We start from the raw sequence: 23,332 nt of genomic DNA, 5'->3' as shown, positions 1-23,332 counted from the left end.
GGGGGGAGCAGGCTTCCTGCTGAGCAGGGAGTCCCAAGTGGGGCTCCATCCCAGGACCCTGAGATCATGACCCGAGCCAAAGGCAGAGGTCTTAACACAGTGAGCCCCCCAGGCACCTGACAGCTGCATTTCTGCATGATCCTGCCACCATGTTTTAAATTGTTAAGAACTCACTTGGAGAAAGAACTGTTCTTGCTAACAATGACCAATCAATCGGAATAAGTCGACTGCCTTCTGTGATACCTTGAATTGACTCCCGTTGTAAATGGAGAATTAACTCCATAGTTCTGTACTTCTTGTTTTAGTTCCTTCAATAATTTGAAGGGAAGTGGCTCATGTTTGGGCTCATAGACACCATGAGGGTTGTTAGGATCATGTCCTGGAGCGATATGTCCTGTAATAACCACCGGGAAATTAAGATGAAGTCATCAAGGTCTCCCGCTCGCTGTGCTTCAAGGAGGCCTTTCTGAATAGCTGATAGCATGTATTTTTCCTCTTTTTCACTAAATGGTGCCTTCTTAAAGGACAGTGGAGCCGATGGCAACAGTGCCATTGGCACCTCTTGTTCTGTTATTGGAGGAGAAGGAGGAGATTCCTCTTTATATATTCCTTTCTGACGGCCTTAGTAATTTCTTTCTCATACTGAATGGCATGTTCAGGTTCCTCTTTTTTTTTTTTTTTTTGTTTCTCCTGAACATTCATTATTGCTCTCTGAATCAGGGTTTGTAAGAAGCGAATGAGGGTCCAAGTAGGGCATATAGTAATTAGAATTGGTTTTCCTTTGGTATGCAAAAGTTTTTTCTTTTTAAGTATTCAGGATTTGTCTTAGATTTTATTTATTTGTCAGAGAGAGAGGGAGAGCGAGCAAGCACAGGCAGACAGAATGGCAGGCAGAGGTAGAAAGAGAAGCAGACTTCCTGCTGAGCAAGGAGCCCCATGTGGGACTCGATCCTAGGATGCTAGATCATGACCCGAGCCAAAGGCAGTTGCTTGACCAACTGAGCCACCCAGGCATCCCTGGTATGCAAAAGTTTTAACTCATAATCTACTTTTCCCCATGTTTGCACATCTAAAGTCCCTAATATAGGGAACCAGGAGCAATGTTCTTTAATTACCTTTAAAAGCTCCATGAGTTGTCCGTCGCTGACTTTTGCTCCCCCCGCCTTTAGGAGCCTTCTCAGTAAGCAAATATAAGGGCGATAATCGTTCCTACTCTCTAAACTACCCACACCCTGCGGTAAGTACCCACAACTCATCAGCGGGGAAGAAGGCACAGCCGGGCAAAAACTCACGTTGGGGCGGCTTCTCCTGTTTCAAGTCCCTGATGGGGCACCACTTGCCGCTTCCAGTGGGAGAAGAATTAGGCACAAACAAGCCAGCTGCAAGAGAAAGGGAGCAGGAGAGACAGTCTGAAAAACTGCTGCCACCCGCGACTCCTCAGTCTTGCTTTTATTAGATAGAAACAATAGCCCACAGAAGAGCGATGAAGTTAGTCGCAGGTCTTGTGGACAAACAAGGAGCGGGTAACGTTTATAGTTAACCAAGCACAGTCAAAGGACTCCTCTAACTTAACCGGCGCTTTGGGGAGGAGAAAGGAGCGATAACGGAAAAGGGAAGCAGGTGCCGCCGGGGGTCGCCCTGAGCGCGGGCGTTTCCAGCTGCTCAGCTTCAAGGTCGTGCCACGTCCCCTCCCCCAAAGGCCTGCTGCCAGTCTGTGGTTTTCTTGAAGCTGTATCTCAATGTAACTAGTAAAATCTCCCAGGGGTTCTAGTTTAAGTGATACATTGTTCCGCGGGCCAGCTGCTTCAGGGGAAGAGGAAAGAACTACCACCAGCGGGGGGTGGGGGGGTGAATCCTCAGACCCCCGCCCGCCTCAGGTCGGCAGAGCCACCTCGGAGCACCAGGGTTTCGGTGGGACTTCACACCAAAGACCTTTGTCATGCTTCACCTCGCCCCCTCATTCTTTCCCTTGCATTTTGAACCCTAACAGGTAACAGTCCCGTCAGTGAAATGCCCAAGCAGAAAACGAGGGTTACAGTGTTTCTGAACCGGGCGATGCTCCCACCCGGGGTACACACCACCCCGCCCTTCCCAAACTGCCAACGCGGCGGCGGCTGCTCCAGATGCTGGACCGCAGCTGCCCAGCCGAAAGCGCTCAGCCGCCTCGGGGTGGGACAGGAGTCACTCAGAGTCACACCATCCTCCGCCGAACCAGAGGCATCTGTGGGAAGCACCCTTCAAAGCCCTTACCCGGTCTTCCGAGGGCCTGGAGACCGTGCGGCAGGAACGCGGGCGCGGCCACTCTCTACCTTCAGTCCTGTCCCCATCCTACCTGGGCTCTGAGATCCGACCCCAAATCCCTCCTCTCCTGTCCTTGCCCCTCGCTGTCTCTTCTCTCCTCCGTCAGCTTCACGTGTGTCCCGCGGGCGCCCGGCCCCTGTCCCTTCTCCAGCCGTCCCCGCTCGCCCCTCCTCGCTCCCTCTTTTTCCAGGGACTTGCCTTTCCCGACGCAGGCCCCCCGCCCTCTCCTCTCCGGTTCCTCTCCTGCGGCAAGGCTTAGAATTTTCTCCAAAATTCCTATGTAGGTTCACAGCTGCACCCAGTCTTGCCTGGAGGTGGGAAGTGGCGACTTTGCGCCTCGGGACCTGATGACCTCTGCGGGCCGGTGCCGGGGACACTGCTCCCAGCGGCGCTGTGCTTCCCCCGGTGCGCGAGCAGCTCGGTCTGAGACAGGCGCTGTAGCCACGGGGGCGTCCGCGTTTGTCGCCGTCGTCCGCCTCGCGGCTACTGTCCTCCGAAGCCGAGCGGCCGCCCGAACTGGCCGCGGTCGCGTCCCCCACCCCAGGCGCCAGAGCGGCCTCCGGGACACGCGCGTGCGGCTCGTTTCGGGCCCCGGACCGTCTTGGCGCCCCCCGCGCCCCGCACTACCTTGGGCTGTGCGAGCAGCTGCGTGGGCGGAGTGGGGCGTTTCTGAGAAGCGAGGACCCGAGGACCGACACCGGGTTCCCCGCTCCTGGCGGCGGGAGCTGGGCGGAAGGCAGCCCGGGATGGGAAGAGCCGAGCGCGGGGCGCACTCCCGCCTCTCCCGGCGCCCCTGGGAGATCCGGTGGGCGCAGACTTCGGGGTTGGGGCTAGCACCACCGCCCCGGACGCGGCTCTGGATAAATTCCGGGCGGCACGTCCCGGGGGCCCCTGTCCGCGGGGGTGTAGCTCAGTGGGAGAGCGCGTGCTTAGCATGCACGAGGCCCCGGGTTCGATCCCCGGCACCTCCACCGCCACGCGGCCTCGCCCCCGGTGCGGGTGAAGAGGGTGCGGTCCGGCCTTGCGCTTTTCCTTTAAGTTGCTGGCGGTCTGGCGCTGAACCACTTAACACCGTGGCCCTGCCGCGCCTCGGATCTCCCCACCCGCTGCCCCGCACAGCGAAGCCAGAAAGAGCTCGCTCCCCTGACGCACCGTCCGGGGACCGCCGGTTCTGCTTCGCGGCGCCTTCTACCGAGAAGTGGGGAAGGACCAGGCGAAGGGGGCGGCGGGAGGAGGCCCTCGGGAAAATTCCTTTAGATCCTCCACCCCTGTCCCTTGGCTGCGCCCGGGTCGGTGCCCTGCCTGCTGCTCCGGAGACCTCGTCCCGCCAGCACTCGCCCCTGCACCCCGTCTCCGTCCCCGCGCACTCACCCGGCCGGAGCGCTGCGGTCCCGGCTGCTTCCTGGGAAGAGGTGTCAGCGTCCCGCCCAAGCGCTCGCCGTGCCACTCGGAGGCTTCCAAGGCCCCTTGTCCAAACTCAGATTTCCAGAGGAGCCGGAGCAGCGGGCGGCCCTCAGAGCCCAGCCCCGCAGGTTTCAGCAGTCCCCAGGAGCGCGGGGGCGCTGCGCCTTCCCGTGGGACGAACGCTTTGAAGCCCCCTTTCCGTAGGAGGAGAACCTTCTGGTCTCCTAACCCCCCGGTGGAACCGGAGCCAGAGAAACGCCCGCCCGAATTGCGGGAAGTTTCCGCGCGGGTGAGGATCCGCGGGGGCCCCGCGCGCCTTCCTCGCGGCTCCCGCCGGCTCCTCCTCTTCTGCTCCCTTCTTCACCACCCCTGTGTCGCCCCCTCCACTCCCCTCCTCTCCCTCCCGACGCCAACTGAGCCTCGCCCGGTGAGGGAGAGGAGGGGAGACGACTGGGGACCCGGAGAGGTAGGTGATCGAGAACTTACTGGGGTAGTCGGGAGGGTACAGGTTTCGCACCGGGAGAAAAGTATCCGAGTGGAAACTGAGACAATACAATCGTTTATGGTTACCCCCCCCCACCCCACACACACACTCTCATATTTGGTCACTACCAATTTTGCCAACATGAGGGAAGCTCTATTCTTTGCGCCCCGGTGATGGCTGAGCTTGGAGGCGCGCCTGCCAGCCGGGGTTGGGGTGCGGAGGTTGTTATAAATGGAAAGTGCTTCTGGGAACCGCTTCTTGCTCTGCCTCCAGAAGGCCGCCCTGTACTTCTTTGTGGGTCCTGGAGACAGAAGGTAGAGTCCTCCAGGCGAAACCACTGCCCGGTTTCGGAGCATGCTGCTGGGCTCCAGACTCTGCTGGGCTCCAGACTCTGCTATAGCAACCACTGACGACACACAATTACTGTTTTTTATTTGGGATGTTTCCTTTTCCCATCTGGATCTAACTTCCCAGAGGCAACCTTTCTGGTTCTGTTTTTTCAGGCCCTTCTTCTAGCATTTCCTGCTGGAGACGACAGCCAGAAGGGCTGGAGGAGCAGAGACCCCCGTGGAATGATGTAGGAAACCCGTGATACCGCACCACTAGTTCTAGAAGGAGCGACACATTCAGAGCCCCAGCCTGCAGCCCCCTGAGTCACGGTGGGCCATGCATACCCGTGGTTGAGGCTCTGAGGGTCTAGGGCTCAGCAACTCCCTTCCCTTGGAGAAACGTATCCCACTTGTGGGTGCCCTAGCCAGTTATGTGGCCAGAGTTCCATTGCTTTATGGAGACCTCCTATCTCTCATTGCTTTTAACAGCTGCTTGGGAGAGTCTCTGAGAGATTCTTCAGGGCTCCATGTGACATACCCCGAGGCCGCAAAGAGCCAGGGGGAAGATCACGCTGGAGAATGGGTGCTTGCCAAAATGGAAGAGGGGGGTCCAAGCTGTTTCCCACTGCTGATGACTCTGTGTCCCAGTCAGGAGGCAAGAGAGTGAGAATCAGAGAGAAGGAAAGCTCATTCCCTTAGCTTTTGCGCTGAAGTAATTTAGGCAGCAGCGTGACTACAACACACCTGGACGTGGGTAGCCGGAGATGGCCCGCTGGCGAACGGGCTGTCTGGGGCTTGAGTCCTCAAGGAGATGGAGCTTGTGATGGATCCCTGTTCCCTCTCCTGATCTCAGAGGAACTAGGAGGAACGTGCTTTTAGCTTCTCCACAGGAGGGAATTTAGATGTCATCTTTTAAATTTGGACTTCGCATTTTAAAGCATCCCTTTCTAATACAGAAGGTAGCATGTAAAGGCTTTGCAAAGGAAAATGGACGATTCTGGCGCATTCACCCAACATACGACGTGCGGAGATCGCTGATAGTCCATATTCCGGAGTTGGTGCCGCCGTCTCTTTAACAAGTGATGTTTACTTGCTTGTTTAAATACAAGCAACTTATACATTTGCCCTTATTCCCACCCAAACAGCTTTGGCCGCATCTTCCTCCAGGACATTCGCTGTGGTGCTGCACGAGGTGTTAATTCAGTTAAAGATCTGGGAACAAAGAGTTCACGAGGACGCGTGGAAGGTAAGGAATCTAAAACCGTCGTCTGCCGTTTTCTGAGACGGGGCTTCAGCGCGGTGCTCCGTGAACGTTTTGTGTCAACTTCTTGTGAACATCAGTTTAGTAGGGAGTCCGCGGAACCGTGCTCCGGATTCCAGGGTCTCTCCTTTGCGGTCGGGGCGCGCTCGCTCGTGCGAGGCAGCCAGCGGTCTCCGGCTCCCAGAGGATGCTCCGGACGCGCGCGAGGCTGGGTCAGGGTCGCCGCACGCAAGAGGGCCGCGCCCCGCTCCCCGCCCCGCGGAGGCCGGGCTCCCGGCGCGCTCCCCGGGGCAGGGGTGGGGAGGTGCGGGGGGAGTCCCGCCTTGGACCGCGCAGTCCCCGCACCACCTAGGAGACTTTTTTCCCCTCTTTTCTGTTGGGGGATTCCGCCGAGCGAGACGGAAAGTGCGCGGTCTGTGGGTGCGGCTGCAGCTTGGTGTTTGGGGCGGCGGGGAGGCTGAGGAGTGCCGCCGTCTTGCTTTTCTCACCTCTTCCGTGAATGTCCGCCTCTTGGGGGGCCCCAGCTCCACGGAGTAGAAATGACACAGTATTGAAAGAAACGCGGTAACCCGCACGCAAAAAGCTCGGATGGAGGAGCCGGGGGTCGAACCCGGGGCCTCGTACATGCGAAGCACGCGCTCTACCACTGAGCTACACCCCCGCCTGCTCGGGGGGGCCCAGGGGATCCTCCATAAATTTGAAGTCGTGTGTGTGGCTCGCGTCCTGTTTCTGCTGGAGAAACCAAACGTGTCCAGCGCGACTAGGTTTCGGGAAGCCCTTCCGTAGTCAGGTGGGACAGGTCGGTCGTGGAGTCTGAGCCTCTTCATGTGAGGTTTGAGTTTCATCAGTTCAAGGCCTGTTGACTCATGGTTTCCTTTTTCCTGTCCCGTATTTCCAGCGCCTCCATGGAAGCCGCCGGGAGCTCTCCCCAGAGCGCGTTAGTGTGTGCTCCCGCACACCCCGCCGCCTGCTGCGGGCTCCGCTGGCCCCTGGGAAGCGGGACTGGGGGAGGCGAGCCCGGGCTGCCGCAGGAGAGAGCCTTACCTGTGCACAGTGCCCCGATTGTCTCTCTCTGTCCTAGTCTAAGCAGCCGGCTTCGGAGGCTCTTTCAGGGATCTACTAGATCCATAAGACGCTGAATTTAACAGTGAAAGGGCACGGGAGAAATTTGAAGAACAAGGTAGACTGACACGGGGTTTGGGCTCTCCTTGGAGTCTGACACTTAGTACTTAGGAAGACCCGCAGGTTGGATTGCACCGACGGTGATGACTTTTGCAAAGAATAGTAGATAGGGAGGAAGGGTCAGAGTTCTGCTCGGCTGACGGCCTTACTGGTTGGTTGATTTGTTTTTGCTTTGGGAGCGTAGGTGAAGCAATAAGGGGGGAATGTATAGTTTGGGTTTGGACAGGACATAACTTACGTGTCTGCACCATAGCCCCCCGAGGACGTCTGCGGAGGCCATTACAGTCGGAGTCTGGAACCCTGCAGATATTTCTGAACCTGAATTTCCGACATGCACGTGCCTGGGAGGAGAGGGCATGTTAGAAGTGCCTGGAGCAAGGGCTTAAAGTTCTCCATCAAAACTGGTAGATAAGGAACTTATTAATTTTTTTTTTAATGAGAGTGCCTTAAATAAATGGTTCTTTATTAAAAAAAAGAGAGAGAGAGCGAGTGCCTTGGTGGCTCAGTTGGTTAAGTGGGGGCCTTCGGTTCAGGTCATGGTCCCAGCATGGTGGAATTGAGTCCCACATGGGGCTCCTTGCTCTGCAGGGAGCCTGCTTCTACCTCTGCCTGCCTGTGCTCTCTCTCTTTGTGACAAATAAATAAAATCTTCAAAAAATTAATAAAAATGAGAGTGCTTCTAGACTGATCTCACTTAAAAAAAAGATTTATATTCCTTGTTGTGGTCTTAAATTTCCCTTGGAACACCAAAGTCCCGTTTCATACCATCAGCTTCCAGATGAGGTGATCATCTCTGCTTTGCCCCTCGTTGCCAATCTATGACTATTTAGTTATAGAATGCTACGTACCAAACTTCTCAAAACCGAGTGACTTTAAATAACCATCAATTACATTTGCTCATAATTCCCAGGGGCAGAAAGTTTGGCTGGGCCTCCCCTGCCCTTTGGAGTTGGGGCTGCTCACTGCCCTTCACGGAGCTGGTAGCAGGACTGGACTCAAAGGTCAGAAGGTCAGAAGAACCTCCGTGCAGGGTATCGGAGCTACCCTGTGTGGCTTCCCGGTCCCTTTGCTGATCCCCGTTCTAGCTCGGGCTTTCTCCTAGCCTGGGGATCTCACTGCAGTCAGACTCCCCACAGAGCGCCTTCGGAAGAGGGGCTATTTCAAGAGAAACCAAAGCAGAAACTGCACTTACAGCATCTGTTCGAGGAAACCACATCGGTTCCTCTCGTCCCCAGAGGACCGCCTTTGAGCAGAAATACTGTCCATAGGGAGGGTCTCCTGCCTCCAGCACACTGGGAGTGCAGAACAGCTGTTCTCAACATTTTCAGGGACAGTGAATGGAAGGGAACAGGAGCTGGCTGACTTTCAGAAGCCAAGACCTGTCCATTCTGTGGATTTATCTGCAAGCGAAGCGTTCTCTACTGTGGGGGACGAACATTAATTTGTCTCCAAAATTAAAGCAGACCGATGATGGGATTTTCCTTACTTTGTCATTTTTCAGGTTCTTACGGGAAAAACAAAAGTCCATGTTTGAATTCATGTGTTCTGTTTCTGGTATGTAATAAAGGATCCGGAGAGTCATTTGTCCGAGGCATTCAGCTTGCAGTCCAAAGTGCTTTCCAGACACAAGTGGACTCTCACATCACCTGATTTTTCTCATGCCCTTGTCTTTAGGATTAGCTTAAAGAAATCGCTCTGGTCTCCCTCTCTCTCTCCCCTCTTCCTCCTCTTCCCTCCCCTTCTCTCCTCCACGCATCCCTCCTCTCTCCCTCTCTCTCCCTCTTACTGTGGCTCGTCCTTAAGTCCTATTGTAAACTGGTGGTCTGGGTGACACGGCTGGTTGCATTTTCAGATGTCGAATAAGCCTTTCCTTCTCCTTTCTTCCTTCTTATGTCACACCAATCACTTTTGAACAAAGAATTAGCAAAAAACAAAAACGGAAAAGAAGATATGGCATCCCTGAAGGACTGTACGGATGTGGAGCACATTGGTGATAGGAAAAAGAAAGTGCCTTTGGAGGTGCTGGGCATCGAACCCAGGGCCTCATGCATGCAAAGCATGCGCTCTACCACTGAGCTACACCCCCAGGTAAAGGCTGCTTCTTCTGTGATATATTAAGAAATATGACTCTCTTTTGTATTCTTTGGCAAGGCTGTGTGTGTGTGTGTGAGAGAGAGAGAGAGAGAGAGAGAGAAAGAGAGAACATTTATTCTCTTAATGGTACTAGTTCTACAATTTCTAAATGGAATTTTTTTTTTTTCTAGACTCAAGTATAGTAAATTCTAAATTCAAATTGATACCATTCCAGCTTGCAGGTTCTTCCCAGCTGGGGTCAGTCTTCTCTAAGAGCTTCTTACTATCCTAATGCCTGTATTTTGTCTTGTTTTGTTTTTGACTACTATTCTCCGGAGAGTCTCAGGTTGGGAGTTTCACTTGTGTTCATTCCTTTTCTCTGTGGTGTCTTTCTCCTCCACAGATCACTCTACCTAATCTGCATTGACCGTCTTGTCTGTACCCACCTCTTCAAGTGTCATTGGTCTGTGATTACTCTCTTCCTTCACTTTCTACACTGAACCTTGCCTTGCTCACCAGCCCTCTTCAACACCAGGATATCTTCTCCAGAAAACCAAGGAAGCACCTTGACAGCCTATGTGCAGAATGAAAATGACTATTGCTTATTTCCAACTGTGTTGTGTCCCTCATTCCGTATCTTGAGAAATAGTCTTCACCCTGAAGATGGCTGGCAAATCTAGAAAAGAAAAAGGAAGGGGGAGGGAGAGAAGTAGAGAGGAAGAAAATGTTTACGTTCAATTTCCTTCCCTCTCCCTGCCTCTCCATTCCCAAGCAACCACTGACCTAATTCCCTGTCACTGTAGTTTAGTTTGCATTTTCTGACGTTTTATACAAGTAGAACCATATCATATTTACTTTTTTGGTTTTACTTTTTTCACTCATTATAATTGTCTTGAGATCACCCATGTTTAATGTATCAGTGGTTCATTCCATTTTGTGCTGAGTAGTACTCCGTGGCATGGACAGACCACAACTGGTTTATCCGTTCACCCACTTATGGTAAGCCTTTGGGTTGTTCCAGTTGTTGGTGATTACAAAACAAACAAACAAAAAAAAAAAACTGATGTGAATATTTGTATACAAGAATTTGTATGCACGTAACAGTTTTACTTCTTTTCCATTGGATACATACTTAGAATTTGCACGGCTGGATCATGGGGTTGGTACACCTACAACTTTTTAAGAAACTGTCAAACTGTTTCAAAGTCCTCCTCTTCATTTCTGCTGATGATGTATGAGAGTTTCATTTCCTCTGCATTCTTACCAACATTTGGTATGGCTGGCATTTTTAAAATTTTAACAACTCTTATAACTGCAATGGTCTATCATTATGGGCTTAATTTGTATTTCCTTAATGACTGATGTTGTGTGTCTTTTGTTTCTTTGCCATCCTTTTATCTTCATTGACATCCCCTGCTTAAATATTCTGATATTTTATTTTATTATAAAGAATTTTATTCGTTTATTTGTCAGAGAGAGAGAGAGAGAGAGAGTGCACAAACAGGCAGGGGCAGAGAAAGAGCAGGAATCCCAATATGGGACTCAACCCCAGGACTCTGGGATCATGACCTGGGCCAAAGGCAGCAGCCTAACTGACTGAGCCACTCAGGCATCCCTATTTGGGTATCTTAAATCAGGTTTTCTTATTGTTGACAATTAAGAGCCCTTTATATATTCTAGCTGTAAATCCTCTATCAGATATATGGTCTGCAAAGGTTGTCTCCCAGTCTATGACTTGCCTTTCTGTTCTTTTAAACATGCTTTGCACAGAGCAGGATTTAACATTTTTTGATGAGGTTAAATTTATATAATTTTATGTGTTCGTTGTCATATCTACAAAGTATTTGTCTGACCCAAGATCACAAAGATTTTCTCCTGTGCATGGGACCCCGTGAAATTTTTTCTTTGGTTTCCTTAATTTTCTGAGATGTATCTGGGTTAACTGGCAGGATGAGGAAGAGAGGAAAGGCTTTATGTTTTGGAACCCTGTTACCTCTCTTGTGTCTTACTCCTCCACCTACCATCCCCCGCAGCCAGGAACTGGGTCCAAGCGCTATGGATGGAAGATATGATAATAGATGCCCCCCAGTTTCTGAGTGGATGACGTACTGGTCGTTTCAACAGCAGCATTTAAAGAATCTGGAATCCCCTAAAATCGAAGATGAAAACAATCCCACGTATTGAAAAACAAATATCAGAAAGGAGTGCTTCCAAGCAGCCGAAATAGCTCAGTTGGGAGAGCGTTAGACTGAAGATCTAAAGGTCCCTGGTTCGATCCCGGGTTTCGGCAGGCTGAGTAACTTTTTGTCCACCTCAGAGACAGCCAGCCTGCCACCCCCAGACCTATTTTTGCCATCTTGAAACTCGACAATAATTACACCTTGAATCTGTGTTTTGTAATCGCTGTTCAAGGGGACAGCCGGACAGGCATCTGGACAAAGGAAAGGATGGGCAGTATGCGCCTCCGGCTTTCGCTGCTTTTCCTTCTCCAGACAGCGGTCGCCTGGCCCCGTGAATCTTGAGGTGTGAAATGAAGGTGAACAGTAACATTCCTGCTGATAATTTACAAGTGGAGTCCACTTAATGAGAATGACATTAAATCAGCAAGTGAAAAATAACTAACAGGTCGAGAGAGACCAAGAAAGGGGAAAAAACTTTATATTTTATTACCACTTTTAAGGGCACTTTCCCTCTCCTTTAAAAATAAATTCATACATCCATTCATTCGTTAGTTTGCTGGGTCACAGGGAGAGGAGAGTCGATGTCGCAGTGAAAGCCACAAACCTGTTTACATGTGCCCCCAAGAGCCACCGCATTATACCTCAGATTCTTACTGCACAAGAATCTAAGTGAGGCCTTGGCCCATCGCAGCAGATTCTGGATTTCCCGTTAGTGCTCCGCCGGGGTCAGCCCCGATTTTACACCCGCGGAGGGAAGGCCAAGTCTGATGCAGGGTGCAGCGGGTGGCCAAGACCCGCGCAGGGCCAAGCGGTCGGTGGGCCACAGACTTCTGTGCTGTTTAGAATGAGGGACCTTCCATTTTCCTTTGGCACTGTGTGCCCGATGTAACCGGTGCAGATCACCAGCCATCAACATATACATCTCTTGGATTCAGTATATCTACCCCATGGCCACCCCAGGGTCTGCACACACCTGCAGCTGAGTTATGATCTGAGCACTGGCAAGTATCTTGTTAAAGTCATGTCCGCAGTTCCCCTCTGAACTCGGGGTTGGAATACCGGAGATAACATTGCCGGGAAAATCCCAAGGGAACTCGTGGTTCGTGTTTACAAAAAGACGCATCAAGAAAACAGAGTAGCATGCTAGTGTCCCCTTACTGCTCCCCGCTTTCGCGGCAGTCTTGCTTTGTGCGGCTATACCAGAATCAGTGCCATTTTGCGTGCAAGATGTTGGGATACAACCTGTTACGTCCAAAGTCGGGGCTGGAGGGGTGACGGTTGAGGTCGAAATGGAACCAACAAGTCCAAGTTTTAAGAAAACCGGCAAAACGCCTCTTTGATTAGCAAGAAGCACGTACCCATAGCTGCCCAGGCCCCACTGGGATTCGAACCCAGGATCTCCTGTTTACTAGACAGGCGCTTTAACCAGCTAAGCCACGGAGCCACGTCGGAAGGATGCTGGGATTCCGGCATCCGAGGTGGCTTTTGCCGCGCAGCTGTTTCTGAGCTGACCCGCCCTTTCTTGGCCTTCTGTCCAGAGCAACCCGGACGGGAGCAACCGTGGCCCGCACACCCGCCCAGTGGTCTTCTCGCCTTGCGCTGCACAACCTCGTGGCAGTGGGCTCGGATTCTCGATGCGGCCCCCAGGAAGCGCGCGCAGAGGGAGGCCAGAGGTGGGCGGCGAGTCCCCAGGCCCCGCGGCGCCCCTGCGGACCAGGTCCTGCGCCTCCCGGCGTCCTGCGTCGTGGCGCGGGGCTCCTCCTCTGCTCCCGGGGTCCGAGCCGCCGCCACCCGCGCTCGGCGGGGCGGCGAGGACGCGAGTTGCCCCGGACCCAGGGCCCCAGACCACCCGGAGCTAAACGGAGACGGGCGGGGGCCAGTACCACGGTCTTCTTTCGGCCCCGCAGGGTGGTTGGAGCCCGGCAGCGGGGCGTCTACCCCCTGGTGTTGAAAAGCCCAGAGGAGACCCTCCCCGTCATCCTCGGCCGTTGCGCGGGGCCGTCTACCAGATGAGACCGCAGGCGGGGAGTGGCGGGCGCGTGTCCTGCTCCTGCCGCCTCCTCTCCCGCGAAGTTCGGCTGCGACGGGCGCTGCCACCTTGTCTGTTCCCACTCCGGGGGCAGCTGCTCTCCGGGGGCTTGGGTGACGAGTGACTCGCCTGGCCGTGTTCATGTAGATCGTTTTCCTGCGGCGAATGGGCGCCGTCCTTGGATTCCGTTTCTCGGCATTTTGGGAGATAATGAGACGAAAAGACGAGAAAAATGAACCTCAAGAAGTCTTTCCTTGGGTTTCCTTTGTTGTCCGAGCGGTGCGTGGGTCCGCGGAGGAGAGAAAGGCTGCGGGGCTGGACCTCACCGCCGCGCCCCCCGCCCCCTCCTCCACCTGCCACCCCCGGCGCCGGGAACTGGACCGACCTGCGCCCCCGGGGCCTCCGAGCCTGTCCGGGTCGGCACACATACCGCCCAGCGGGACGGTCACACTTAGGGCATCCAGAACCCCGAGCGAAGGCTGAACCCGGTCCGCGGAGTGCAGGGGTGGGGGAGAGGCAGGGAGAGGGCGTGCGGGGGCGGCCGGAATAGCTCAGTTGGGAGAGCGTCAGACTGAAGATCTGAAGGTCCCTGGTTCGATCCCGGGTGCCGGCAGGCGGGCGTTTTGGCAGCTGCCCGGGTGGTCGCGCCCAGCACTAAACGAAGGGACATGCCTGCGGGCCAACAAGACTTAATAGATACACAGTGAAGTCCGAATTTCATAAATTCCGCCTCTCACAATAGGCTCTGTTTTTACACAGTTTTACACGGTTTTTACAGTTTTGGAGTAATCACTGTCGCCGGCTTGGGCCGCACTCACACCCGGCGCACGTTGCCCCGCTGCTTGCGGGCTGCAGCCCCGCGCTGCTCGGATACGGCCTGTGGCGCTCCCTCCGCACCGCCTCGCGCGCGCCACTTGCCGCGGCGACAGCGACGGGTCCCCAACGTCATCAGGGTCCGGTGCGTGTCCGCCCGGAGCGTCTGCTGCTTTCCTTCCCCCCGGGGCTTCCACGACACGGGGGAGGAACAAAAGTGGGCTGCCACCGCCAGTCCCTCGGTCAGGGGCCGCGCAGTCAGCGCTGTAGGATGGCTGCGTCCATGGACATTGTCACCGGCCCAGGGCCAAAACGCCCGCCTGCCGGCACCCGGGATCGAACCAGGGACCTTCAGATCTTCAGTCTGACGCTCTCCCAACTGAGCTATTCCGGCCGCCCCCGCACGCCTTCTCCCTGCCTCTCCCCCACCCCTGCACTCCGCGGACCGGGTTCAGCCTTCGCTCGGGGTTCTGGATGCCCTAAGTGTGACCGTCCCGCTGGGCGGTATGTGTGCCGACCCGGACAGGCTCGGAGGCCCCGGGGGCGCAGGTTGGTCCAGTTCCCGGCGGGGGGTGGCAGGTGGGGAGGGGGCGGGGGGCGCGGCGGTGAGGTCCAGCCCCGCAGCCTTTCTCTCCTCCGCATCCTGTGAGCCGACCCACGCACCGCTCGGACAACAAAGGAAACCCAAGGAAAGACTTCTTGAGGTTCGTCATTTTTCTCGTCTTTTTGTTCCTTTGTCTTTCCTTATCTCCAAAAATGCTGAGAAATTTTGATGAGGGGGAACAGTAACTTTGAACCCCAACTGAGCAAATGTTATCCCCAAAGATATTTCCATTCTTCTAATTATTAGTCGTAATAATTACTGGACTCAACTATTTATACTTTAATTTCATTTTTAAAAGTGGAAATTGTTTCTCTGTTTCATAGAAGTACCTATATCCTTGATTTTGCCATGTGACCTGCAAATTCTAAAATATTTACTTTTTGGCCATTTACTGAAAAAGTTCGCTGAAACTCCTGCTCCAGCGGACTATCTTCTTGGAGTCCTTGTGTTGGTGAGGAGAGAACAGCCTCTTCCCGAAAAGTCCCTGCAGTGGCCATGCTCTGCTGTGCAGGAGTGGCCGATGTAGGTGCTATGGTAAAAATGACTCCCCCCGTTGTGGAGATGGGATGAGGGAGGGGCTGGGTGTATCTATTCCAACCGGGGGTCCTGGGTCCTGGGAAGTACCTATGGGGCAGATTCAGGGATTCAAATAGATGTGCAGTAAGGTAAGCCTGAATCTATCCGTCACACGACGTGTATAAACCACCTCTCCGACCGGGAGACCACAGTGGCATCCTGTGTTCCAGGATTAATGTCAGCTCAGAGTCGTGTTCAGTAGTCTCCACACATTCTGTCTCCAGCAGTTGCCTCGGTGAGTGGACTTTCTTTGGGGAAGGCTGGAGCAGAAGTGTTCGCCGTATACGTTTTTCATTGTGTACCAAGTTCCCTTCTCACATGGAGCCAGGCTCCTCTTCATTCAAGGAGGCCTGGACTGGATTCCTGCCCGCGAGGTACGAAGTGGGGAAAGGCCAGCTGGAAGCCATAAGTCCTCTAGGTGCCAAAATAATAGACACAAAGGACATTGCGGTTCTGGAAGAATTCTCAAGACAAGTGCCATCAGCAAGGACATGAAAGCTGGACAGGGACGTGGTTCTTACCACATGTCCACTCAGCTTGCCTGCCGGTCTGTGCAGAAGACAGAGCGTCACGGAGCGTGGCAGAGAGTCATTGTGAATTTAGGGAAGCGGTGATTTTGGTTCCGGCTGCCGTCCCAGTGACAGTTCCATCGCTGGGACAAATCGGTGGGTCGCTGCTGCTTCAGGCACAGCTTTTGCTGTAAAACATAGTTCGCTCTTTACACAGCTAGAAACTGGGCACTGTTTGGGGCTGAATTCTGTCTCTCCAAAATTGTATATTGAGGTCCCAACCCACAGGATCTCAGCCTGGGACTGTATTTAGAGATGGGACCTTTAAAGAGATGATTAAGGTAAAAATGAGGTCATATGGGTGGGCCCTAATCCAGGGTGACTTCTGCAAGGATGTCATGCCTGTAGGAAGGGGGGCAAGAGCACAGACAACGTGCAGACCGAGGAGAGACGTGACGGCACAGCAAGGCTGCCTCAAGGAGAGACGCCTGCAGAGACCAGACCTGCTGACATCCTGATCTTGGACTTGGAGCCTGTAGAACTGTGAGAAAATGACTTCTGGTGGTTAAGCCATGGAATGTCTGGTGTTTTGCTCCGGCAGTCGTGGTAGCAGAGCCACACAGGCGTCACACAGGGCTCGTCTTTGGTCAGCAGGGCCAAGAAGCATTTGGAGTTCTAGCATTCTTCTGCAAGTGAATCACAGGACAGACCCTTGGGATTTGGGGGTGAACTATGGCGTCCTCTGCAAATTATTATGCTCTTTAAAAACTAGTTTCTGGCTTGTTGCTGGCTGTGGGAGAGCACAAATCGCCAAGTTATAGTGAGCGCTGGGCTTCCAGGCGTGGCGCGGTCTTGCCTAATCCGAGCCTTAACGCGGGCCATGCAGAGCAGCACTCGTCACAGGGCAGAAATAGGAAATCCGAGCAGCTGTCTCTGTGGAAGGTCTCCAGTCAACAACGCGACACGGCCATCCTCAAGGATGGTCCAGAATTGGAACTGGCCACCTCGCCAGATTCTCAGGCTGGGAAGACCGAGTCCCAAGTCGGAAAGCACCAGAGCTGTGGGGGAAACACATTCTGAACACGTGTACACATTCTCTAAAAGCTTGTACATGCTATTGTGAGATGCGAGACGACAGATTTCTGGAGCCCACGACAACATTCTGTCCAGCATTCCGTACAACTGTCGCAAACCCCAAGTCTGCATATGCCGTCATTCCACGGGGAGCCGGCGACACCCCCGCGTCAGATTCACGACGTTTGGCCATGACCATATCAGAGGGTCAGACCGTGTGTATTTTCACCCAAATAGATACTTACCCTGGTATCAATTTGCCTCTACCCCTTGCAATGCTCCCTCAAAACCACCACCCACGAGTTTACGGAATGTCTTCTGTTCCACGGCATCCCACAGCATTGCTTCTGAGATAATAAAACCATTTTACAGCAAAGGAAGTGTGGCAGTGCGCTAATATTCCGGAGTTTGCTGGTCTTGCCGTGTTGCCATCACTCTGAAGCGAGCAACTGGCCGGACTGGACATGGGAACAACCTTTCAAACACGGGGTGTGGTACCAGTGCACAGACTGCCTCCCCGCGAGCGAGGGTAAGACATCGGAGAGGTGGGAACTGCTCTGAACCAGGGACCGGTTTATGGCGCTGTAACTCTGTCATCAGGACTCAGGGGTGCAGGAATCAGAGGGAGGAAATGGGCCTCAGTCCTGCTGTGGAGCTGATGGCCTCGGGAACATCATGCTCTTGGTTGGTGGCCCTGCTAACCTTCGCTGGACTCCAAAGCCTTTACGTGTGTCCTCTAGTGCTCTCTGTGATCGGAGCTGCTGTGTGACAGCACAGTTTCATGCAGCCGGGGAGCCGGCGTCCGACGGGGTGCCAGGGACGACTTGAAGACATGAAATCCCTGCAGGAGCTGGTGGGGAGGATGTGGCCTGTCGTGGAGGGATGGCAGTTCTTTATGACGAGAGCTGAGTACCTTTCCCTCATCGGGTGAGACTGGGGGACCTGTTGTGGCACCGGGACGGTGTGGGTTCACTTAGCCCCGACTTCCACCTGCCCGTTTCTCAACCTGGGAAGCACCAAGTCGATAGAAAGAGTGATTAGTTCTCTCCTGTGGGGCACCCGGTCACCTTGCTCAGGAAGAGCCCGTGCATGACTCACTCTGTCTGGTGACTGGATGGGGGTGGGGGTGGGCGGTGGGGCGGGATCGACACCAGGCCGGTTTGCTTCTCGGCCACAGCTGTGGCACTGAGCTGGTGCAGTTGCAAGAGCAAACCGGTTTCAGAGACAACGGACTGAGACTCTTCCTGTTTCTTCCTCTCCCTGCTCTTTTCCTTTCGTGGCCTCCGTATATCGCCAGTGGACAAGTGTCTTCACGCATGATCTAACGCTGCCGTGCCTGTGGCCTCGGGTTCAGGAGACCCTGCACCAGCCAGAGCTCCCTGTTCCGTTTCCTTCACTCTGATCTTCCTCGGAAGATGGGCCTCGCTGGTAATGATGGGGCCCGTGGCGTTGAAATGGGTCCGGGGCAGAGGCAGTCCACGGAGGGCACGGATCTAGCTTTGATAAGAGCAGGGGAAAGTGAGTAAACTGATAGGGAGAGAGGAAAGTGAGAAAGGTTTGTCTGAGCTGGTTTGAGAGACTGAAGGGCAGGGCAGGGATGGCGGGGCATCCAGATGGCCAACAGACACATGAAAAAGTGCTCCACATCACTCGGCATCAGGGAAATACAAAGCAAAACCAGAAAAACCAGAGCAAAACCAGAATGAGATACCACCTCACACCTTTCAGAATGGCTAAAATTAACAAGTCAGGAAACGACAGATGCTGGCGAGGATGCGGAGAAAGGGGAACCCTCCTACACTGCTGGTGGGAATGCAAGCTGGTGCAGCCACTCTGGAAAACAGCATGGAGGTTCTTCAAGAAGTTGAAAATAGAGCTACCCTATGACCCAGCAATCGCACTACTGGGTATTTACCCTAAAGATACAAACGTAGTGATCCAAAGGGGCACGTGCACCCGAATGTTTATAGCAGCAATGTCCACAATAGCCAAACTATGGAAAGAACCTAGATGTCCATCAACAGATGAATGGATCAAGACGATGTGGTATATATACACAATGGAATACTAGGCAGCCATCAGAAAATGAAATCTTGCCATTTGCAACGACGTGGATGGAACTAGAGGGTGTTATGCTGAGCGAAATAAGTCCATCAGAGAAAGACAACTATTGTACGGTTTCACTCATACATGGAATTTAAGAAACAAAACAGAGGATCATAGGGGAAGAGAGGAAAAAATAAAACAAGACAAAGCCACAGAGGGAGACAAACAGAAAGAGACTTGTAATCTCGGGAAACAAACTGAGGCTGCTGGAGGGGAGGTGGGTGTTGGGACAGGGTAACCGGGTGATGGACATTAGGGAGGGCACTTTATGTAATGAGCACCTGGTGTTACATGCAACTGATGAATCACAGAACTCTACCTCTGAGACTGATCATACAGTATATGTTAATTGAATTTAGATTTTTTTTTTTAAAGATTTTATTTATTTATTTGCCAGACAGACAAGCAGGCAGGATGGGGGAGGGAGCAGGCTTCCTGCTGAGCAGAGAGCCCAATGTGGGGCTCCATCCCAGGATCCTGGGATCGTGACGGAGCTGAAGACAGAGGCTTTAACCTGCTGAGCCACCCAGGCGCCCTGAATTTAGATTTAAAAAAAGAAAATTCAAAAAATTATATCATTTATTTATTAAAGAATGTATTTATTAAGGATTTTATTTATTTTGCTTGAGAGAGAGAAGGAGGGAGAGAGCACAAGCAGGGGGACCCCAGAGAGAGAGGGAGAAGCAGGCTCCCCACTCAGCAGGGAGCCTAACTCAGGGCTGGATCTCAGGACCCCAGGATCATGACCTGAGTGGAAATTAGATGCTTAACTGACTGAGACATCCAGGCACCCCTATGTAATTTATTTTTCAACCTAGTTTATTGAAGACTAAACTAAATTCTTTTTGACTTTTTTTTTTTTTTTTTGTCAAAAAGCAGTAGTATCTCAATATGATGAGAATAGAAATGATTGCAAAAAATGAAGACCAAAATTGGGCCTGCTGGTTTTAGGTGGAAATGTGGTCTTTCATAGGTTAAATTTGGCTTTCCAGTCTTCATTGATGTGCATTCATTGAAGTGCACTCGGGGGTATTTGCAGAAAAGCGTTGGCTAATCAAGCAACAAAGTCATTAAAATAAGTTACGTTAACACCAAAACATGAAATATATTCAAAACTAATGGAATATTTTGAAAGGAAGATTGAATCCAAGATCAGATGTTTACTATTTATGTAATATTTTATTTATTATTACTTTAAAAAAGATTTTCTTTATTTATTTGACAGAGATCTCAAGTGGGGGGTGGGGGGGAAGCAGGCTCCCCACCGAGCAGAGAGCCTGATGCAGGGCTTGATCCCAGGACCCTGAGATCATGACCTGAGCTGAAGGCAGAGGCTTAACCCAATGAGCCACCCAGGCACCCCCATAATATTTTATTTTACACAACTTTTAAAATTTTACATATTTTTTACATTTTACATAATAATTTTACATAATAACATTGTTTTACAATATTTTGCACAATATTTTACATAATAACATTTAGTGATGCAGGCTGTTACAAAATCGTACTTTATTAAAAACTGTGATTGCCACGACATTAGCCAAAGGTTGCATCAAAGATGTCCTAGAAGTGGTGAATGAACATATGGCAAAATAAAATAAAGCAAAGTGATTTAGTATCCATACCAAAGAATACCAAGAAAGAAGTTATTGATGAAGTTGGGTTTTCATAGCTGAATTTTTATGACCTTAGTTTTTGTCTGCTTTCAGTTTTTTTAGTATTCTAATCTCAGTAGTGGACTTACCCTTCATTTAAGAATGTTAAACGTTGTTCTTTCCTGGAACCCTTAACATTTAGACATTCCAGACAAGGGCAAAACTCTACCAGTGATGGTATGTCATCTGCAAGGCTGTTTGGCAGTAGGAAAAATGAAAAGGCTCAGCTAAAATGACCAGAGATGTTTTATAATTTTCTCCATGTCACCAGAGAAATCAAGATGGCCCAGTGTCATCTTAAGAACACGCGCAGCACATCCACACACGCAGACGCAATAGAGATTCTTTTCTGGGCTATTTCAGGTGTCTTTTGACTGACCCTCACCCTACATGCACACACAGACAAAACGTCAAGGTAGAAATGAATTAAAGAGTGTGTTGCAGGAACGCCTGGGTGACTCAGTCAGTTAAGCCTCTACCTTTGGCTCAGGTCATGATCCCAGCCTCCTGTCCCACACTGGGGTCCTTGCTCAGTGCGGACCCTGCTTCTCCCTCCGCCTGCTGCTTCCTGGTTGTGCTCTTTCTCTTTTTCTGACAGATAAAGAAATCTTAAAAAACAAAAAACAAAAGACAATGTGTGTTGCCCTCCAACTTCTTTACATTTTTCCAATTAAACTTTGGATTTTTAGAGGAGCCTGGGTGGTTCATTCAGTTGGGTGTCTGATTCCTGATTTTGGCTGAGGTTCGTGAGCTCAGGGTCATAAGATCAAGCCCCAGCTTGGGCTCTGCGCTCAGCTCAGAGTCTGCTTGAGATTCTCTCTCCCACTCCCTGGGTTCGCCCCTCTACCTCATGCATATGCGCACTACTGTGCTCACTCTCAAATAAATAGGCAAATAAACAAGAAATAAATAAAATCTTTTGAAAAAAACCTTCAGATTTTATTTTTAAAAATTTAAATGGACTCACAACCAGAACAGATCAGCTAGCGCAGTTGATGGATGTGTGATAGCCCCGTTTGGATGGTGCAGTTTGGGTACCGAGCTCTTTATCAGAAAGGGGGATAGATTACAAAGTCAGAAGGACCAGTTGGTTTTGAGGTACTCCTGTGATTATGGTTACGTGTGTAGTACACGTTCAAGCGTCTGGGGTGGAGAAGCCTGAGCCGGAGGCTGACTTCTGCCATGAAGGTGGAGAAAATGCCAAAAGAGAGGACAGGCTGGGGGAGAGAGCCAGGCGTGGGATATTGGGAAGACGTGAAGGTCTGAGGAATGATGCTCCTGGAAGAACCTACACATGTAACTGACCAACCGACATCTTCGTTAGAAGAGAAAACTGTCTTTCCTACAACCCAGGTGTAGTGTGGATTTCAAGAACATGATCTTACTAAAGTTGAGGAATCACTGCCCTCAGGAAATTATCTTCTCGGGACTCTGCAATAGATACAGACCTTGAGTGATGTAGAATTTTCTTTAGGATTCCTCCTAACACTCCTAACAAATTGAAAAACCCACACTGTTTACAGGTTGTAGTGTAATATAAAAACGTTTCTCTCTTATGAATAACTACGTATTTACAATATGTACAGAATTTAAATTAAGGAGTAAAGATATTTGGAGGAAAAATGAAAGAGTGTGATCTTCTTGGAACATGTTTGGCGGAATCACCAGGGGAGAGGGGAGAGTGGAAGGTGTGTCTTCCTGGGCCAGTGACTGCATGAAACCCAGAGGCACGGAACTGCTTGGAAATGAACATTTACTTTGGGAGGAGCGCACCCCCTAGAGTTTATAAGTTAATTCCTGGGACAACCGGTGATTGGGCATGACTTGCAATGTCGCCCACATTTACGGGGTGGGAGAGAAGCACGGTTCCGAAACTCCTGAAGCAAAGCCTTCACAGAGCCTCTTGATTAACGTGGCGGTCTGGTTTCCTGAAAGGGGCGCATTATTTGCCACAAACACTGAATTAACACAAACCAGACAAGTCACCTCTTTTGTGAGCGACAATAGCCATTCTCCTTCGCTCAGATCTCTTGCTTTGCCCTCAGGCCTCCCTGTGCAATATTTTCTTCTGGTTTAGGTCAGCCATCAAAACTGTTTTACCTGACGAACTGGGTGGCATGATCAAATTCACGAGGACTCCTCAAAGTTATCATTTTTATGGGGACTGTGGATTTAAAACTCCCTGGGGAAGAAGGTAGGATTGTCCCACAAGCACAACGCGATTGTCCACGTTGGGAACAAGGTGCATCTTCGTTCTCTGATGCTCCCCTAAGTTCCTAGAACACCTGCTCTGCATCTTTTGTGGCCTTTCCAAGAGGCAGTGTTTTGACATCAACACCAGAATCTGGGCTCAGGGCCAGTGGGATGGGGAACTTTCCCTACACTCTGGTCACTTCTTTAATTTTGGAATCCAAACAGGGCGTGTGGCAGGGAGCAGCGTCCGCCTTCTCAGCTCACACCCACGTCCTTGAGCACCTCTCCGTCTTCCCGGAGATGGCGAGGGAACAGAGGGCGGCCTGCTTCTTTGCCCGGGATGGACTGTCCCCGACCTGTCACACCTGTCTCCAGACCTGTCACCTGCGCGGTTCGCAGGGCTCAGGACCAGCAAATTATGCAGCTCACTAGTGCCACTGCTCCTTGCTGGGCAATCCTGTGTTCTCCGTTCCAGAGGAGAAACCGTCTTTCCAGGAAGCACTCGAGCAGGCTGACTTTTTCAGATTTCCTAGGCCTTTAATTTTAAACTTTCCCT

General features: G+C 51.8%; 7 non-coding genes across 7 annotated transcripts; 3 read left to right on the top strand and 4 right to left on the bottom strand.

The window, feature by feature from the left end:
• The first annotated feature begins 3,200 nt into the window (after window positions 1-3,200).
• On the top strand, window positions 3,201-3,272 carry TRNAA-AGC (transfer RNA alanine (anticodon AGC)). Its single transcript has one exon. It is a non-coding gene; the product is annotated as a tRNA-Ala (tRNA).
• A 3,096-nt stretch (window positions 3,273-6,368) lies between these two features.
• Window positions 6,369-6,440, bottom strand: TRNAA-CGC (transfer RNA alanine (anticodon CGC)). Its single transcript has one exon. It is a non-coding gene; the product is annotated as a tRNA-Ala (tRNA).
• Window positions 6,441-8,975: 2,535 nt separating this feature from the next.
• TRNAA-UGC (transfer RNA alanine (anticodon UGC)) lies at window positions 8,976-9,047 on the bottom strand. The gene has a single exon. It is a non-coding gene; the product is annotated as a tRNA-Ala (tRNA).
• Window positions 9,048-11,251: 2,204 nt separating this feature from the next.
• On the top strand, window positions 11,252-11,324 carry TRNAF-GAA (transfer RNA phenylalanine (anticodon GAA)). Its single transcript has one exon. It is a non-coding gene; the product is annotated as a tRNA-Phe (tRNA).
• Window positions 11,325-12,584: 1,260 nt separating this feature from the next.
• On the bottom strand, window positions 12,585-12,658 carry TRNAT-AGU (transfer RNA threonine (anticodon AGU)). The gene has a single exon. It is a non-coding gene; the product is annotated as a tRNA-Thr (tRNA).
• A 1,125-nt stretch (window positions 12,659-13,783) lies between these two features.
• TRNAF-GAA (transfer RNA phenylalanine (anticodon GAA)) lies at window positions 13,784-13,856 on the top strand. Its single transcript has one exon. It is a non-coding gene; the product is annotated as a tRNA-Phe (tRNA).
• Window positions 13,857-14,377: 521 nt separating this feature from the next.
• On the bottom strand, window positions 14,378-14,450 carry TRNAF-GAA (transfer RNA phenylalanine (anticodon GAA)). The gene has a single exon. It is a non-coding gene; the product is annotated as a tRNA-Phe (tRNA).
• Between the last annotated feature and the right edge of the window lie 8,882 nt (window positions 14,451-23,332).

The sequence above is a fragment of the Mustela nigripes genome, chromosome 5, assembly GCF_022355385.1.
Source record: "Mustela nigripes isolate SB6536 chromosome 5, MUSNIG.SB6536, whole genome shotgun sequence".
In the NCBI taxonomy this organism is placed as follows: Eukaryota; Metazoa; Chordata; class Mammalia; order Carnivora; family Mustelidae; genus Mustela; species Mustela nigripes.
The sequence above is the reverse complement of the archived record's forward strand: the minus strand, read 5'-3'. Positions and strand labels throughout refer to the sequence as shown.